Source organism: Scophthalmus maximus, chromosome 10 (assembly GCF_022379125.1).
Source record: "Scophthalmus maximus strain ysfricsl-2021 chromosome 10, ASM2237912v1, whole genome shotgun sequence".
In the NCBI taxonomy this organism is placed as follows: domain Eukaryota; kingdom Metazoa; phylum Chordata; class Actinopteri; order Pleuronectiformes; family Scophthalmidae; genus Scophthalmus; species Scophthalmus maximus.
In genome coordinates this window covers 7,472,111-7,492,107 of record NC_061524.1, presented here as the reverse complement: position 1 = coordinate 7,492,107, position 19,997 = coordinate 7,472,111, and the positions used below count along the sequence as shown (strand labels likewise).

At 44.2% G+C, this 19,997-nt stretch overlaps 1 long non-coding RNA gene across 7 annotated transcripts in view; it reads right to left on the bottom strand.

Annotated features, from left to right (window-relative positions):
* Positions 1-1,292: 1,292 nt before the first annotated feature.
* Positions 1,293-19,997, bottom strand: part of LOC124850739 — a 107,867-nt gene continuing 89,162 nt past the window's right edge. For 3 of the 7 annotated variants that reach the window (XR_007031549.1, XR_007031545.1, XR_007031551.1), the window contains 3 exons: positions 16,047-16,171; positions 9,810-13,859; positions 6,937-9,552 (listed from right to left, as the gene is read on the bottom strand). This is a non-coding gene — a long non-coding RNA (uncharacterized LOC124850739). Of the gene's footprint in view, positions 2,213-3,376; positions 3,459-6,936; positions 9,553-9,809; positions 13,860-16,046; positions 16,172-18,504; positions 18,646-19,997 lie in introns of those variants that run through there. The other 4 variants (XR_007031546.1, XR_007031548.1, XR_007031550.1 and 1 more) reach the window with 4 other exon arrangements.

Below are 19,997 nucleotides of genomic sequence, written 5' to 3'. Positions count from 1 at the left end.
GAGCGATGGACACTGAGCTCTGCGCTCTGCAGCCTCTCACATGGATCGATTCCCCGCCAGTGCGAAAAAGCCTCGCGCTTCGGTCACATCTGAACGATGCCGTACGTTCAGATGTGACCGATGTTCAACCCGTTGTTGTGAGTGATGTGCCCGCGCCCGGGGGTCAGACATGCTGAGGTAGACGTGTCAGTCTGGGAAGTGAACACCAGCCGTCCACCCACAACTGATTAACCTCGCAGCTCTAAATGTGTTTCTACCATCGGGCTCTCGAGCAGGTAAAACAGGGACAGTAATGAGTTTTGCAACTCGCCTGCCTGTAGCAGGGCAACATTCAGAGTCATATTCGGTCATGTCCAGACCAAATAAAAGGCCCTGGCCTACATTTCAGAATGAAGCCCCCGGTGTTGTGGTGCTCTCGATTTCCCGGGAGCCTTTTTTGCAGAAAAAAAAACAGCGTGCTGCGTATTTCAGCAAAGTTATCAGTGGTAGCAAAGGCATCAAGAAAATAAAGGGCCCGGGAGTCATGTGGTTCCTGGAGTTCACGCCAAGATAAGGCAGGCCGATAAGGGCCCTGGCAAATATTTACTGTGTCCTCAGGATTTCATAATGAAGTGTTTATCCGAGCGGAGCCAAAGGGCTGCACAATGCACTGGGCTCCGCCAACTAGGACCCACGTACCTGTGACTCAGTGTGTGTTAGTGTGTGTGTGTGTGTGTGGGACTCAGTGTGTCAGTCGACAATCCTTCATGTTAACATTCATGTATATCATGCCTTTAAAAGATGAACTCTTTCTACCTAAGGATGCAGTGGTGCTGCTGTGTGCACACAGGGGTCTTGCTGGTTAATGGGGTCTGGAGCGCCTACAATGAAAGGAAACGCTCTCTGACTTGTGATTAGGGCAGGAAGAGTCCCGCTTCCTGGCCACCACCCATTTCCACCTCTGCTTCGTCCTGCTGTTTTTCCTCCTCCGTCGGTTTCCTTTCTCCTCTGTAGTGGCGGCTTTCGAGAAGTTACTATTTGTGTTCCAGTGCGGCACTGGGAAGCTCGGCTCGTCCTGGCATTGTTTTGGCATGCTAAGACCAGACCTGGGGTCAAGTAGTAAGAACACACAGTTTTTTTTTTAGACTTTGTTTCAGCCTACATGGGGGCCAGATGGGCGGCGCTCTGCCAAATAGAAAGTGGAGAGCACAGGTTCCACATCATCTTTTGTGTCGCAAAACCCAATTCGACTCAGATGAAGCCTCAACCTTCCAGTTGGCAACAAATAATGAATTAAATGGAATTACAACATGAAATGTGAAAGATATATATTTTTAATTTTAGTGACAAACCCACAGAGACCTGTCACCCAACTGCTCAGTTCCCCTAATATGCACCATATTTGGGTATGTTTTGTCCTTTTTATTGACTGACCAATGACTGGCACAAACAGCGAACCAACGTGTCTGTCAGCCTTGCACTCAACAATCAAAGTCAACACACTATTTTGCCGGACACAAATATTTCTGATGTAAATTAAATTCTCAAACTCTTCTGTGAATGTGTTAGAATGTTTTTTTCTGTTCAATCCTCACCATTCACCTCGCCATGACAACCGACAGGTCCCAGTGATGCCACTGCCGTTTATTGTGAGAGGCTAAAAACATCAACTTCACCTTATTTTCAGGAAGCAGCCATGGCCCCACACTCAGGAGAGGCAACCCTCCCAGCTGCCGCAAGGTAAGCCACAGTGCACAGATGCTGAATAAGGTTATGTTGTTTGCCCAGTGGATGTCCGGTCTGGTGATGGTCAGAAGCAGTGGGGGGGGGGTAGGGAGTTGGCTGAGGCCTGTCACGTTCAGCCGGCGCTGCTCGCTCCGCCATGTTCTCCTCTCCATGCAACGCCTGCCGAGCTGTAAATATTTACAGAGGATCTTGTGAGAGGCCTGAGTGTTTACCGCCATTGCTTGTGGCATGTATGTGAGTGTGTATGAGCAATGCAGAAGAGATGCTGCTCTAGGTCCTCACATACTGTAAAGCCTCAGCTGTGTGTGTGTGTGTGTGTGTGTGTGTGTGTCGGATGAGGTACTTCCCTTGGTCTCTCCACAGTTTACCAACACTGGCCCCCGGGCTCTTATTCAGGCCCTGACTCTGAGCTCGATCTATGAATCAACAGAGAGAGCCGGCGAGTAGAGAGGCGGTCTCACCTCACTCGACCTTCCCTGACCCCTGGCTGCAAGTGACAGAGAGAGAGAGAGAGAGAGAGAGAGCGATGGGAGTCGTGTTTGTTTACCTCGCCCCACCCTGTATATGAGGCTTTGGCACTGACATCACGTCTTTTGCGGAGGGAACATTCTATAAAACGTGTTTTCTTCTTCGCCAGCTTTCCAAATGTAAATAATGCAGAGGGCGTCAATAACGTAAAGGGGCAGGCAGTGCTGTATGAGGATGTTTCCAGATTCGTGAAGCACATGGGCGGAGGTTTCACTGTGGTCTGGTTAATAAATGTACACACACACGCTAACCTGGCCCGGCTCTAATCCTGTCTCCGGCTGCTTTATCTCAGAGGTATTCTTGGCTTCTCTTCATACTGCTACAGAGACCACAGGTAACATACCATACAGGATAAGTCCCATTCCCCACAGCGCTGAAAAGGATTACGCTAATTCTAATGCTAAAACACAATATAGCCAGAAAGTCAGTGAAACGAATCAGAGCAATATTTTAAGTTTGTGCCAACGTTAGCCACCGTAAAATATTGCTCATTAGGATTCGTTAAAAGTCTTGTTTCTGGGAAGATGATGATGTAAGTGCCTATATTCTCTCAGATTTTCTAACTCCTTTTTGGTCCCCACCAACTGATGAGGAAAAACATCAATGTCATTTCCTCTTGTGAAACGTCTCACTTGAAGAGGAAAAGATGACACCTTTATTAAAAAAAAAGAAGTGGACAGTAAACGTCAATCTATGACGCTGCTTCCTCAGCGAGCAGCTTTGAAAAGACAGATCTGTTAAGTGAACAGTTTGAGTACGCACGTACGAAGGAGGGGAACCTGAAAATAATATGTCCCTCTCGCTGCGCTATATATGTGTCACTCATTTCGTGCCCGATCAGCTTTTGCAGGTCAACCGGACCACGGTCTGAAGCTGAACAGACAGAGGGGACAGGCCTGAAAGTCTCCAACCTGCGTAGGCCTATTTGACAGACATAGCTGTAAAATTTAGCACGTCCCATCTAGTTCAGCGAGGGGTTTACTTAGGCCAGGCGTTGTCTCGCAACACGTGATTGGCAGCCGAGCTCAGCGGCGATAAGGAAGTATCTGTGAGGCGAGAGGGCTGGATCGGTGACAAAGTGAATGCCGGGAGTGTGTGTGTTGACATTGCGTGGCCTACTTACACTTTCCGACCAATGGCGTTGAAGACAGAGGGAGCCACACATGAGCATCTCGGCCGTGATGAATGAAGCTTCACGGTCAGCGCTGTGGTTTGGGAGAGAGTGAGGGAGAAGGGAGTACGGCAATAAGTGACTTAACTGACATGAAAATATTTAATTGGGGTGTTTATTTGGAGAGGATTCTGGCAGCATGCATGTCCCTGACTTCTTTCATTTACCGGATTACTCAGTAAACACTTTTCGGCGTGCAAGAGAATCCCCAAGGTCAGCGCGTGTGCAGGTCCGTGCCCATCCGTCCATGAGTATAGTGTGTACGCAGATCCCCGTGCACCCGTGCTGCACTAGGTAATTACATATAATCATCCAAAAATGTTTATACTGTACAAATAGCATAACTATGCCGAGTGAGTGGCTGTGCAAGTCGGGTGTAGCTGGTGTTGTGAATGAGCCCGGCCACTCGTGATTACCCGAGCTCAGTGCCAGACTCAGATTGTCATGCAGCGAGCCAGAGGGCCTGCTGACACTCTTTATGGGCACCACATCCATACGGCACTAACATACTATCAGGACACACTGTGTAATTTACTCATCGTGCATCACGGCCATGCTCATAGTAGACCCCCTGTGGAAGGAAGTGTCCTATAATCTAGACCTTGGCCCTGACAAGCTCCCACCACAAAACCACCACCAGTCACAGTTTTCAGACTCGTTCAGTTTAATACATTTGAGACGGACCTGCCAAATAATGATCAAGTTTTCCATTTTTATGACGCAAACTAGACTTTACAGATTGTTTGTGTCATTGCATGACTCTAATTTTTGCATTTCCTGGCTGAAACATTATATTTAGCATTAACCAAATTTAATCTGACATTTCTCAGGTTGTATAAATGGTTTATTTTTAAATCATACAATGTTCAATCCAACACTGTGGTCCAGCCTGAAATTATCGAATGGGTTACAACAATATATTGAAACAGTGACATCCACATGTAGTGAAAAGCGCAACCATGGGTCTTGGTCCTGTTTCCTTACGACAAGCTTTTAGTGCCAATGTCCAAATTTCAGGCTCTACTTTTCGCATCATAAATATCCACCGCCTTTTTCCATGCGCATGTCATGATTCACTTAGTATCCATTAACCAAAAAAGAACATATTGTGAATGCTCATTAGTACATATGAAATAATAAAACAAGGTCTGGAGGCCACTCGGCCTCTCAGTGTTAGAGTTCAGCGCACCTTTGAGGTTTGACCTACACCTGGCAGAAAGTTTAAGGGGGTTAAGGGTCACCTAGTCCCGGATGTGGTGCCGGCAAGGCCATGTGTAACTGTGTGTATCTGTGTGTGTGTGTGTGTGTGTGTGTGTGTGTGTGTGCGTGTGTGTGTGTGTGTGTGCGTGTGCGTGCACGCGTGCTAACAGTAGAGGACGGGTGTTGGTTAGTACTTCTCGGTCTAGTTGCAGTGCTCTTACTCACGTCCATATTTCATATCTGTGGCTTTCAAACAAAAGCCGTATGTTGATACAATCTCCTGGCCGGCCAGAGGAAATGAGTGTTTGTGTGCTCACTAATGATGTTTCTGTTTCTCTTTCTAATGAGATCCAGTTTTTTTTTCTTCCCGCTGAGCTCATTAGATTGCCCTGTTTCATTTCTCAACACAACCACATATCTGTTCCTCCTTGGGCAGATAGTTTCGTACTCATGTGATGATGAAAGACACATGGGCTGAAGTCAAGTCATGTCCTGTGATTCAGCATGAGTTATGTCGGCGGTGATCTGTAGGTGAGACCGTGCGCTTTTCAGGTCCGCTTAAAACTCGCGTTCAGAGTAACATCTGCAGACTGTGTGGAGATCCAACCTGCCGCCTAGAGATTTCCAGCAGGTTTAATGTGAGTCACATATTCCACTGCAAAGGTGAGTTCAGATTGAAGGAAACAATTTCAGATGTTGTATGAACTGAGACAAAGTTTTAGAGAGCTAGAATGAAACTTGAGGACTTTAGCCACAGGGGCCTGGAGGTTTTGGATCAGTCTGAGGCTGAGCTGTCACAGTGCTCATGCTCATTGCATGTGGTGCTCGCTAAATAATCGGTACAGATGGTAATAATCTGAACTAGTCTCTGTCTTTGACAGGTCCACCTGGTTCCCACTAACTGAGATCCAACCCAACACAGGAACTGGGTCACGTCTCTATTCAGTTTAATCGGTCCAGTAGAGTCCTGTCGCGTTATTGGTTTCAGGTCTGTTTGCCAATAAGGCAAGCGGATCCAAAAAGTGAAGCTGTCGCTATTGATAACGTCATAACTGTCTCAAGAGAGAAATGTGCCCCTTGAAGCAGGAGTTGAAAGGAGTTTCACTTGTAGAGTTGAGGAAAAACATTGCTGCTCTTCCCCGAGCACACTCGCTTGCAAATCAGCGGCTCGTCATTCAAGCCAGGCAGCAGTAATCATAACTGCTTATTTATCTGCAAGTCTGTTTGGTGAGTGATTGAAATTTGTAATTCTCCATATGGGTTCATGTGTCACCGGGGACAGTTGCCAAAATCTGTCCAATCGAGGACTTATCTGGTGATGCATGTGACTAAATGTCTCTTTAATTGGAAGTTCGTTTATGCACCTTTGGTTCAGTTATGTTCAGATTAGTAATCTCGTGGCCGCGTTTGTCAACTGGTTTTATGCTCTTGAACTGAAAATGTGGTAGTCAATATGCATCTTATCAACTGATGTGATGTAGGCCAAAATCTAGTTTGAGACTTTCAATATTTCAGTTTGGTATATATTCTTAGATTTAGCCAGCTAATTTTTGGCAAGGCAGTTTGGCATCCAACCAGACTAGTCCAGCCACGGCACCTGAATTTCAGTCCAAATCCTCTTGTATCCGTATTGGCCATTAAATACCCAATCAGCCTGTGTAACTGTTTGCATGTGTGTCCATGTGCAGACCCAGATATCAGCCTGTGGCTGCCTCGACTACTGGAGGTCTTGGCTGTGTTCGGACGCCGAAGGATCTGGTGTTTGACAGCCCTCGCCATGTTCCCAATCTGGGTGTTTCTTCCAGGCCTGACCCCCCCAACACTCTCTCCATCCCATCCACTGCCGATGTGCTGCAGGCGGACGAAAGTCCTGGAGCTGCGGCGGCTCGACGGTCCTCCCATCAATGCTTCCTTTAAGGGTAAGTGGAGCTGAGCTGCAGCACAGACCACCTTTATCTAGCACTCTCAGGACACTCATTCATACACCAGAGAGGGGGAGCTATCTGAAACAACACGCACGCACGCACGCACGCACGCACACACACACACACACACACACACACACACTGAGCAAAGCTTGTGTATGTGTGTACTTGCTTGCCCAAACACCATTGGGGAGCAAGAAAACACACCTCCTGCGCTCATTTGCAGACTGCATATGAGCATCTGTGTCCGTGTGTGTGTGTGTGTGTGTGTGTGTGTGTTTTGCATCTAGGACTATGCATACACACACCTCTGTTTACTGTAAATAAAGATAGATTACATTTTCTGAACAAACTCGTGTTTATTTGAATGATCAATTTCAACCTTGTGTGCAGGCATTCAGGGGGTTCGTTTTTCTCTGGTGGGCACCATCCCCATGCAGCCTCTTCTCCAAGATGAACGGCAGATGCCGGTGGCTGTGTCCCGTGAAGTTTACCCGGCAACACTCTGGATTTCTCAATGGTACGTTTTACTCTAATAATAAAGACAGTGGTATCCAAAAGATGATTCAGAACCAGCCCATGCACACATTCATGGTTGAGTTTGTTTGGGTTGGACGCACACTGTGACCCGCGAACACAAGCACACACATACCTCTGTTGTTACTGAAGCTTGTGGAGCAAACCTAAATACTCTCCTATTTAAAACACTGAGTCACCTTATAAACACACCGCCAGAATGGCCTCAAATCACCCCGAGTCCAAACAAAACAGGAAAGTGGATGTTGCTAATACGGAAAAAATGTGTCATGAAACAAAAGACATTGTATTTTGTTTTGTTTTTAATTTCGGGGATTTATTGGTACATTCACAAGTTGTGCTTATTGACACAGAACACCATCTTAATTTCAGATGCTCAACTTTGCAGGAAACATTCTCATTCCCACTGGGAATTCTGTCAACGCCGTCTGAAAAAGTTCTGAAGATTGAATTCATGTCATAAACCAGAAACCCGCACCACCTGGAGTCTCGAGCACAATGAGGGAGCGACGAATGTTACATGTCGTAACGCTAACCGACGGCAATTATGAACATAATGACAGATAGTGAGTCATCAGGCCCGGAGCATTTAGACTGCTTGACCTAAATCACAATCTGCCTCTCATTCCCTGTGTGTTTGTGTGTCACTATAGTACTATTCATCAGTTATTTAACCAGTGCCAGACCTTATGCAACATTCATTTGCGAGAGACTGTTTTGGAAACTCCTTAACCCCATTTACCGAAAGTTAGGCCTGCACATAGTCACACGCGTCTAATCAGAACGACCTGATGAGGGGAACAATGATAACGGTTTTCCTCCCGCAGTTATGTGATCGCATTTTACAATGTAAGCGATGCACTTTAAGCGTAAGGGGTCATTTCCTCTTCTTCCGCTGACCCTCCATCAGCACACGGTCGTACTTCTAGTTGGCTGCGGTTAGTTCTGAAATTACAGCTGTTGTTAGCAGACTTTAATCAGAGAAGATAAAACCCACAGTTTATCATTGATACTCTTGCTCTCACGTACGAAGGCACCAGCTTCTAAAGGCTAAAAATATGGAATGGCGAATATGGCTCAATATGTGTTACTTCACCATGTGGAAGAGAACCAAGGTTTGATAGGCCCTGCCTGGTTGCGGTTGTTCAGCGGTTATGAACAATAACCATTCGGGCCGGGGGAGTATAGCGATCGGTCATTTCCAGCTGGAGACATCCACCAGGATACATCGCTGAAATAATATTGAGGGGGGAGCGCGCATGCCCTTCGTGCCTCATATCCACAAAGAAATCCCCGCGGAGCGCCGCTCTCCAGAGGAAATGAAAGGTCTGAGATCTGTCCGTTGATAAAGTGGCAAACGTGTCGCTGTGTGTTTATGCAGCGGCACGTTCTTGCTGCTTCCCACCACTGTGGAGGAGGCCTGGACTTCCAGTTTGAATCCCCTTCTTTCCACTGCTGCTGTTTATTAGAGTATCATTAGATGGGCTGTTTATGAAATGAGAAGGTGTTTTCTTTTCTTCGTTCCCAGAGACGTGTGTGTAGTCATTCATTACGGGTCAGAGTGTTTAGCCACTCTTTGGCCTCTGCATTAAATCCTTCTCAAACATCTTGGCATGTGAATTCATATTCATGGAAGTTGTTTCAAACTCTGTGGTTGAAATTTACTGATGTTTTTTTTGGGGTGTTTTTTTTTGAACTCTTGTAAAAGTCTTTCCAACTATGGCCAAGAGGCGAAATGTGTGAAGACTTTGTGCGAGAGAAATAAGGTAGAGCTGAAGAGGTGACATGCAGAGCTGGGTGAAGTAGAAGAACAAAGTTCCACCGCTGGACTTAAACTTAAACCAGGTAGAGTCAGTTATATATATATATATATATTCTTTGAGTTGTGTACAGCAGAAGGCCGTACACATGGAGATCATCATTTTTCTAGATGGCCAGTGTCTCCTCTGTGCTGGTGTACACCGTGAGCGTGTTCTCATGACTGATGTTGCTCCTTCTTCTTTTACTGTAAAGCTGCACTGAGCAATCGATCAAATTATTAGTTATAGGGAAAGAGTCCGTCGTCTCTGTGATTGACTCACAGAGAACTGTATCCAGACTGCAGTTCTTCGCAGCTCTATGGGGCAGTTTAGAATCGTTGAGCTCATTGTTTTGGTTCAGTCTATCCGACACAGGAGCAGGAAGAGTTTGAGTGGTCGAGCTGGTGAAACGTTCCCTCTTTTTTACTCCCGACAGCAATCAGATCCTGGGGAAAACATTTACTTTATCTTGGAGATTTCCAGGAATGGAAAGGACAATGTTCGTTACGTGATCATCGGATCAATAAGTAGGCTTCTGCCACGAGCAGCTTTAGACCGAATGTAACAGTGGCAGCCTCACAAAGAGCAGGTATCATTCAGCCGGGGGAAACACTGTCTCATGATAACTACTCAACTCTCTTCAATCTCTCTCCCTGAGGCATTTGGTCTAAAAAGAAAAAAAGAAAAAGGGATTATCCCCACCTTGTGATGCGGAGCAGTAGTAAGGCAAGTTTGTTTGTAAAGCCTGGAATAATGTGTCATTTCCCAATGGGACTCAAGAGCGTAGCTTAGCTTGGCTTAATGGGAAAACAAGGACACACTCAAAACGGAGCCAAGGAAGAAACACAGAGAGGACAAGTGGAGGTCTAACAAGGGCTGCGGGCAGCAAGCGGCTCAAACTAAGAGTAACTGTAACCCACTTACCAGCTCGGTTAGTTTCGCTCGCCCTCGCGCCGCGACTTCACTCCTGCCCTGACCAGTCCCGGGTTGCAACACTGACCTAGATCCTCACCCAGAGATTACGCTCGCGTTGCGTTCACTTGCACGGACATTACACGATAAGAGACACAGGTGGTCACGTTGCCGCTTCTCCATCAGGTTCAATGAGACCTGCAGGACAAGACACACACACACACACACACACACACACACAAGCGCAAACACCCGGCCTTGTAGTTATTGACTCACCAACACCTTAAGCCTTTACTTTGCAAACAGAAACTGTGCACACGTTAAAATACACGTGGAGTACCGGTGTGTCCTGTAAACAGTGGGACCTGATGTGAGACATGGAGCGAGATGCTGGTAATCAAATGATGTGTTTTATCACACGCAGACATTTCTTACAGTGTAACATCAGATTGCAGACCAAAACATTACCAGGATTATATTTTACTCACAATTTGAACAGTGTTTTAAAGAGTCTACAGTCTAATGCATAGACTTAGTGAGTGGGAGTGAGTTTTGTTAAGGCCCAACAAACAAAAACCGTGATACACTGGTTGTACTACACACCAGTATTAGATCCCCGATGGTCAGACAGCATGTTAAAGCGTTTAAATTCCTGGTTCTAGGCCCTGGGTGTGCGCAGAGGAATCTCAGGCCCATCCAATAAAAGAGAGTGTGTTTGTGCGACTCCTGACTACTGAGGGCTGCTTTGCACATTACCAAATACTGTACATTCCTCGAAATGGTAAACACATCCCCGTCTCTTTCTCTCTCTCACCCAAACACTTTCACACTCACACACAAGTCGATATACTGCTGTGTTTGTGTGTGCGTTGCTCATAAATCTGATGATTCACACATGGCTGATGTGATAACTGAGGTAGTGACTGTTCAAATGAGTGTGCGAGTGTGTGTGTGTGTGTGTGTGTCATTAGTGCTAAATGCCGCCAAACCCACCTGAGGAGCCAGGTAGGGAACAGCTGGAACCAGGCAGCAACATCTGTCAGTCGCGTCAAACACTCACCCATGTCTGTGTGCGCCTGTGTGCCTGTTTGTGTGTGTGTGTGTGTGTGTGTGTGTGTGTGTGTGTTTGTGTGTGTGTGTGTGTGGAGGGGTCGTAGAACTGTCTGTACACCCGTCAGTGTTAACCTCTCGCACAGCCCCACCTCCCTCACCTCACAAGCGCAAGACCTCGGCGGGTCGCGGGGTCAAAGTCATATCTGCCCTCGGCCCCTGATACTGTTATCAGCTGGAGTGTGTTTGGTCTCTGTTGGGAGCGAGTGCGTGGCCCCCGGCAGCTGAAGGTTCAACCTCAGAGGGAAGTCACTTGTGAATAAATACCGGAAAGATTGCGATAACAGATTCAGGTTACAGCAGCCTGGGAAATCAGATCATTCTTTGTGTCTACTCAGGTCTGATCAGATATTCTTGCACTGGCAATTTTAATGATATAAAACCACCGCTCACAGAGATGTCACTTTTTCTACTGACTCAGAGGCGATCATACACGCCCTTTTTAAATATTGGCACTTCGTCGTATTTCCCAATGCAACTCAGTCTTATACGGAGATAAGCCAAATTTTTTGCTTAAGTGCTAGGTGTCTATAGTATCAGTTTACAGCGCCCCACAAAATACAGGAAATAAACGAGTAAACGGTTTGTCTGAATTCAAGGAGATAACGCGCGGTTTTACAGGTCAAAGTCTGTTCACAAGTCCTGTAGGGGATGAACAAAAAGGCTGAGCAATCCCCCATGTTCTCCCTCCCAAATTCCCATCTCCGTCTGACCTACATATTTTCAAAATGTTATGTACTGTATTTGTCAAAATGTCAAGTTTTGCCCTATCTCACAATTATGAAGAATCCTTCAAATTTTTTTTCCTGAAGCCAGATCCGGATCTGTATCCCCCCCCTGACTGAGAGTATAGGACTGTCGCGCAAATCACGTGAGCAGATCCACTTCAAAGCACGACCTTAAGGTCACACGAAACACGCTGTAGCTGTGTATGATCAGGGTTTTTTGAATGCCCCAAGTCCACCAGGGACTCACCAAACAGGAGTCCACGCAATTTCATTTGTGCTGCTTGATGCACTTGAAGTTCACACTTCAAAAACACAAACATGATCAATCGCAGCTATTTTCTAAAATCCCAATTCGAGTTCACGTTATTCTCACGTTCAGCTGAGCCCTTGTAACAAGTCACACCAGGAGAGTGATTGACCGTTCCCCTTTTGTTGGGAAATGAGTCCATCCCCGCGCATCACATGCTGGTTCACCCAGTTGAACTCTCTCATGGCTGAATCACGTCACCGTGCGTTCAAGCGCTCCGTGAAAACAACAGCGCATCCATTCGGTCATTATCAGAGCATCAGCAGTCGGGGGAACACATGGCTCTATGTTCTCTCTCTGTCGTGTTTCCCTCCGTAGCTCTTCTCCTTGATCTATGTAGCAGCAGAAAATAAAGTTCTCTATCGTAAAGAGCCATTTTGGAAAAGGGACACAGGTTACACATCATTTCTTTATTTTGAATTGCCTATTTTGAAAACAAATGAAAGGTTATTATAGCTCCATATAGAGCCACTCGCAAAACCAAAGAACCGCTGTAGAGCCCGTTCTTTCCTCGAGAGATGTTTCTGACTCTGTAGCTCAGGAGACATACGGTACGGGTTAAGGTCGGATAAATTGCTATTTGCCTTGCTACTGCCTATTATTTTGGACCAGCGTGTGCGTGCGTGTGTTTGCTTTTCGAGGCATATGACTTTTGAACGGCTATTTTTGTTGGTTTTGGTGGCGCGTTTTTGTGCGAGAGGGAAGAGAACGTGTGTTTGCCTTGTGCGGTTTTCCTCCGGCGGTGGAGGGCTTGCCTCAGCCTCCTCCGCGGTCGTTCCAGCCCGACAGCACGGGAGCGGGACGGAGCAGATTAAATATCACATTTACGGAGAAATCAGTTCAACGCAAGTGACACTTCAGGAGCCGCTGTTAGCTCTGAATTAGACTATAGTGTGGATCTGTGACAAATATGTGGTTACATATATACATATAGACATGATCAGTCCAATATGACGGTTCTTACACCTCATCTTCATCCGTTGGCCTGTGTATCTATAAGCAAGCAAACACACAAAGAGTTTGATCATTTCAAAAAAATATATTTTTGTACCAATTTCCATTTTTTTTTTTACATATTTTCATTTTCATTTTATATAATTCTATGGACATTGTGTAAAAAATTTCTTTCAACAGTGCAAACAGCATTTTTGATATCAAATGATCTTGTCATTATTTTAAAAGTGCAGAAGACAGACACGTACAAACACGGGGCCGTCAGCAGCTCATCTCGAATCTCAGCCTCTTTAGTTGATGGATCAGGTTTTACAAAGTGTGAGTAAAAACTAGGACACTACTGAGTTGTTTCCGAATCTTTCAGTTTTGTTTTTCAGCTGTGTGTGTGTCTGCATGTAGCTTGTCATTGACAAGCCTAATGACCTGAGATGTGAGTAAAATGGAGAACCAGGTCCAGGGCCCCTGAGGTGACACAAACAGTCACTATCAGCAGGTGGGAAAGAGGCCTCTGCGTGTGTGTGTGTGTGTGTGTGTGTGTGTGTGTGTGTTAGGGGTCAGGGAGGCCAGCGGGTGGTTGCCTGGATTCCTGCATGCTAGTATTTAGCCATGCTGCTGCAGACCTTGTGTTTTCAGCCATGACAGCTGCTAATCTCTCGTCCCGACTGCACTCTGACAACCTGACTGACTGGAAATAGAGGCGTTTGCTCATATGCCTGTGTGCATGTGAAATTCTGTCCGTTCTCCCTGTGTACATGTTTGAACCTGAACTACGCGTAGGCTGACAAGTCCTCTCGACCAGCGCAGCAGGGGTTTATATTTGTTTTCCCCCCAAGGATGGCTGGGGGTGATACGATCTAGGCGTGCTAATGTCATCAGCAGGGTGAATACATAGACGCGATGCAGACGGCTTACATCACACTCAGGGGCATCATGCAAGATGACATGATGCGGGTGATCCTTCCCCTGGAAGGAAAGAAAAAGAAAATAATGATGCAATGTTCTGCAATTTGACATATAGTCAAAAATCATTGTGTTTGTATTATTCTATAACTGCGACAAACATTTTTTTTTTGCCTAGAAATTCTCAGATTTACATCAGGGGTACTGTTGTATGTATCACATATTTATTTAAATCTGCATACGTTTCCATGAAGGAACAATATCTTTTGTGTTTCCACTCTGGATTGAAACAAACTTTATGGCACCTTCCTTGTTTAGGAGGACGGCTTGCTATTGGTCAACAGTGCAAATTTGGGCGTTGACCTCGATTGACTTACTTGTCCTCACAGGAGAGCACAAGGTCCAGATTTCGAAAGACAATGCAGGTGAACTTCTGCATTGGTGCTACGTTTGTGAGAGTTTCTATTCTATTGTTTACTCCACATCGACATGCTTGTGGGTAAGCGGGCAGCTGAGAGACATTAAACTCAGCCCTCACAGTAATACATCATCTGTGTGTTGTGTGACATTAGAAATTCGCTGACAAGTCTCCAAATTAAAACTCACTGACACGGTTACTGAACTCTGCCGCCATGTAGGTCGATAATCCACTACACACCCACTTAAAAGCAGCAGTTTTCGACCCCAGCTCTTAACCCACAATACTGTATTTGATGTTTCTCTATGCTTATTCAGCACGGAACATAATGACAGCCTAAGTATATATGTATGTTCCTCTCCCGCAGTCTCTCCGTTACTGGGCCTCTACATGTCGTGCCTGAGTGAGTGGCATGAGTGGGGTGACTGAGTTCACGGCGTCTGTGTGTGTGTGTGAGAGAGAGACAGAGAGACAGAGAGACAGAGAGAGAGAGAGAACTGGATGGCGGGAGGTAGACATAGACGGGACAAACGGGATCGGCTGACCACAGAGGAATTCTCCCTGCAGGCCTCGGGCCCACAGCTGATCGCAGCACATGCTAATTAGTTTACCTCAGTGTATACACACAGTAACACACACACACACACACACACACACACACACAGTAACACACACAGTAACACACACTTCCACACTTGAACATAGCAAAAACACATACAGCGTCATTTATAGACTTTCTTGAAATTTCATAAAAAGTCATACATGACTGTCTCTTTCTCACACATGCACACACACACACACACACACACACACACACACACACACACACACACACACACACACACACACACACACACAGTCTTCCTCTGTCCTCGGCACGCTCAAATGACATAGGACTTTGTCACACACACATGACACTGCCGTGTGGAAGTGGGTCAGGCAGTATTTGCCGAAGCGCAGTGTTTGTTTTAAAGTGTGTGGAAACCAGATGGGTGGAGTCAGACCAACCAGGACAGTCCAGGACAGTTGTTGTGTCGAAACGCTGTCAAATTTAGAAAAGTACACAAGATTGAGGACAGTTTGTTCTGAGGAGCAAACGCGTTTGCTTTGTTCACAGTTGTATTCTCGCCCGTATCTCAAACTGCACTCTGACGATGAGGGGACACAAATATTTTTCCGACCTGCAGCAGAAAACAGTCAATCATCATTTTCCATACTTACATATAGAATCTGAATCACTTCAGACAAACTGCTTCCCATAGACAATTCTATGATATAAGTTATCAGTCTGATTATATATGTATTGGTGCTTTTCAACATGCCAATGCTCTGCTCGTAAACAAGGACACCTTTCTGGGTTGGGAATATGAATAGTACAATAATCAAAGCATTTTAAATTCAAATATATTATTGCAAGAGTCCAACAGTCAGATTTGGACTGAATAGCTTGATATTGGTGAAAAGGGCACCTCAAGTTGTGTCGGGTTGGAAAAAAAAGCAACAAAAAAAACTATGATTCTATGACAACCTCTGCAGCTGGAACTATTTCATGCAAAAATTGTATTTGTTTCATATGTTTAGTTAAAAATACATCTACTGTGCATACACACTTGGCTTACTAAACGTAGTGTATGTGCTGAAAGTAGTTCATATGTTACACAGGTAGTGTGTGATATTGAGGTGTTGACCATCATATGACCGGATCACTGCTCTATAAAAACACAGCCACATGATCTATGCACACACAGACACACACACATACACACACACACACTCACACACACACACACACACGCACACACACACCGCTTCAATGGGAAACATCACACCACCTCCTTCTCTCTTGACTTTCCTGACCGCACCCGCCGTCGACATGGTAACCCTCAGGGAGAAAGACGTCACGGCCACCTTGACTCCGCCCCCTTCTCTTCTCAGTGTGTTCTAATTGATCATGAGACTATGGAAACGCACAAGAGGGGGGGGGGGGGGGGGGGGGGGGGGGGGGGGCAAGGGGGAGAGAGGGAGGGGGGGAGACAGACATTAAGGAAGAAACAGATGTAAACAGAGATAGAAAAAAAAGATGAGGAGGATAAGTCCACCACTTAGGGATTGAGTTAATTTACATTCATTGAATAACTCTTGACGTCAATTTTTGAATTACTGTACAAACATCAGGACTCTTTCTCAGGGTCTAAGACTTTTGGTAAATGTTACCTAATTGAGTGTTTGTGTGTGTGTGTGTGTGTGTGTGTGTGTGTGTGTGTGTGCGTGTGTGTTTATTTGTTGCATGCTTGAATGATAATTTCTACAGAAACATTTTGAATTTAAATCAGATTCTATTAAATGTAATAATAACAAAAATAATAATGTTGATGTCATACCTGTGGGCCATCTACAAAGCAACATGTTTTGCTGCTTCCACAGGAGCAACAACAGGAAAAACAGTCTCAGGATTTCCTCATGACCTACACTGCATCATCCACAGTATGCGCTTTGTACAATACACCGCCTACAGTCCACGCTGCTCATATGAAAGCCACTGTTCAGTCCCACCTATACGGGGCAGTGCAGGAGCCTCTGGCTGCAGTATCCTATGATAAACCCCAACGTGACATCACCAGCTGTCAATCAAGCTGAAGCCACGCTCCAATGCATATAAGGTGCTTTATCGTCAATTTTATTCTATATGAAGTCACAATTTACAAAGTGATCAAGTCCATAAACTCCTCAGGAGACTGTTCACTGACGTTATCAATCAAGTGAGAGGGAAAGTCAACCAGTGGAGTCGCCCTCTGCTGGTCATTCCAGATAATACAGGCTTCAGGCACTCTCGCTTTAGACTTGATTTTCTCGACCCGGTGACTACGTCCATTTAATGATCCGCTTTAAATGCATCTCATTTTACATAACATACAACTGGATCCATGTGGTGTTGTGCAGCCTAACAGGAAACAAGTGACACAGTGTGGATGTATTGTAGGCCCGTCTCAATAAGGGCAGCTGATGGTCTCAAAGAGTCGGTCAACAGCCTTTTCTCAGATTTGATTTCATTGTTTAAGATTTTGAGGTATTGGTCTAAGACATGTATATATATATCAGGTCTACTCGAGAAAAACAAATCATGTGTTCTTGTTTTTTGGATCATCAACTTAACACAATGTCACAGTTTTCAGATGAACAACATTTCTGGAAGTACATTTTCTTTGTCACGTGGGTTGACTAACCCTTTGAATGCCAATGTACACACCGCCAGTAAGGTTAGGGTTTTGACTGCTAGTGTAGTTTAAATACTTGGCTCTTCAACATAGATGTTTAGTAGAAGTATTATTGAGAACAACAGACAAATGAATTGGAATAATGTTAAAGTATAGCCCTTAAAATATAACTCACTCGCTCACTCCTTTTATTTTCTTTATGAACGTGACATAAAGCAACAAAGTGATCGTCATCGTACCTGATGAAAGTCTGTCGTTGACAGTTTGACAATTTTGAACCCACCCACTCTCACACAGACGCATACAAAGAGACATTGTTAATTGCCCTCACTCCAGAACAGTCAGGACATTTACATTACTCTAATTACAGTGCAGCGTCCCCGGGTCAGCATGCTGACCTTTAACCTTTTCCAGCCACAAAACTCAGTTACGTGACCTGTCTGATGGACGTCTGATAGAATCAAGTACGGCTGTTCTATACTTCTGATGTGCATGTGAGTGTTGCTCCAGAGTGAATGAAGTGGAAGACTGAATGAAAGAAAATGAACTGTGTGTGTATGTGTGTGTGTGTGTGTGTGTGTGGTAGTAAAGTCATATGATTACAGACGTCATTCACTCAGGGCATTTAATTGTATCAGCATAAGCCTGCTGGCTTTACCGCTACAAATATATATATATATATATAAACATATATTTAAATACACAAAAATTACATTAATAGCTCAGCTTGTTAAAGCATCGCATGTATTTGCATTTGTTTCTATGTTCTTCACTGAAAACTGTTTTTTCTTTTTTAAATGGACCTATAGAGAACACATTTTCACATGTGCCCTAATGCATGTGTCTATTTTACATTTGCATATGGTAAATTTGCATGTGAAACCATGTCGGGACTGAGACTATGGTTTAACCCCCGAAGCGCTGACTCATATTAGCCCATTGGGGAACTAACTTCTTCATGTCCTTTCAGCTCTGCTGAGAAAACACTCTTGTATCTCCCTTCTCAGAAGAGTTAGAATTAGAGTGAAAATGAAAAGGGTTCTTGTGCTATAAGCCGCTGTGTCTTATCTGTTACCTCACTGAACTTCTCTGACTCAGACTCTGGCTCCTCACTCATTCATGCCCCCACACAACAATGCATAGTGATTATCCTCGTCCCAGCAGATGGTGACTCATCTTTGTGTTTTTTTTCCTCTTGTTGAGCGAGGAGACAAAACTAGAAAGATAAAAAGATAAAACCAGAGATTTAATGGATGCTGCTTTGAATGGAATTAGTGGTAATACTGATAATTATTAATAAGAAAAAAGATAATCCTTTATTGATCCCCATGGGGGAAATTCGTATCCCACAGGATATTAAAAATATACTACTGGTGAAAACAAAATAGATTTCTCAACTACTGGATTCCCAGTTTAGAAGTATCTAGTTTTTAGGTTACTTTATTCCTCTACCTCCAATGTATTCTGGAAGAAAATGTTACCTTTATCTTTTTTAACTTCACTTCAATTATTTTTCAGCTAACCCAGATTTTTCATACAAAACACATGATTAGCTTATGAATAATGATGCAATTTTTCTTTTTTGCTTTAACTCCTGTTGAATATCTGCAATTTGGGACAGGATAACCTCCTAAATGCTAAAATATAGCATAGCATTAGCACAAGTCAGGAAAAGAAGGATACCATCAGAAAAATGACCTCATACATCAACGTAAAGGTTTGTTGATGTAGAATAACATTAACCCCCGCAACCTACCAGTAATACCAAGTTAAGAAAAATCCCTATTGATATTATTATTTGTGTGGGGTTTTTTTTGCATTAGCTGTAGCTAACTGGAAACCTGTAGCTATAGTTAGCAAGACCACCCAAAACATCTTTCTGTTTATTTCCTCAAATTTGGAATCATTCTAATAATGAGCTACAACTCAAGCATCCAAGACATTAAAATGTCACTTAACAATTATATATATATATATATATATATATATATATATATATATATATATATATATATACATATACACACACACACACACACACACATATATATATATATATACACATATATATATATATAAAAATATATTTTAAAAAAAATAATATATATATATATATATATATATATATATCTTCCAGAAATGGTATGCATTTTGTCTACAGCTATATTCAGCCCAGTCCTAACATAAGCATTGAAGAGAAAATGGGTCATCCTTGGACCAGAAGACACGTACAAGGGACCAAAGACGACTCAACACTTTGTCACAACACTCACACATTGTACAGACAGGCACATTTACGAGATGACTGCATGTGCTGTCAGCAGCTCTTCACATAATACAGCCTCCTGGTTGGTGACGGAGTAATATACCCTCTGATGTGATTGTGGCCTTTTTAACCAGCAGCTGTTCTGCTCAATAAAAACCTGCTACCTGGAAAAGTAAATGACAACGCATTACAAAGTGTATAAATAAGTCATGTGCAGCTGTTGTTGGCCATCACCTTGAAGCTTTTGTGTCTGTGTTTGCTAGTTGAGATAATTCTTAATTCATATTTTCGGCTTTATAGTA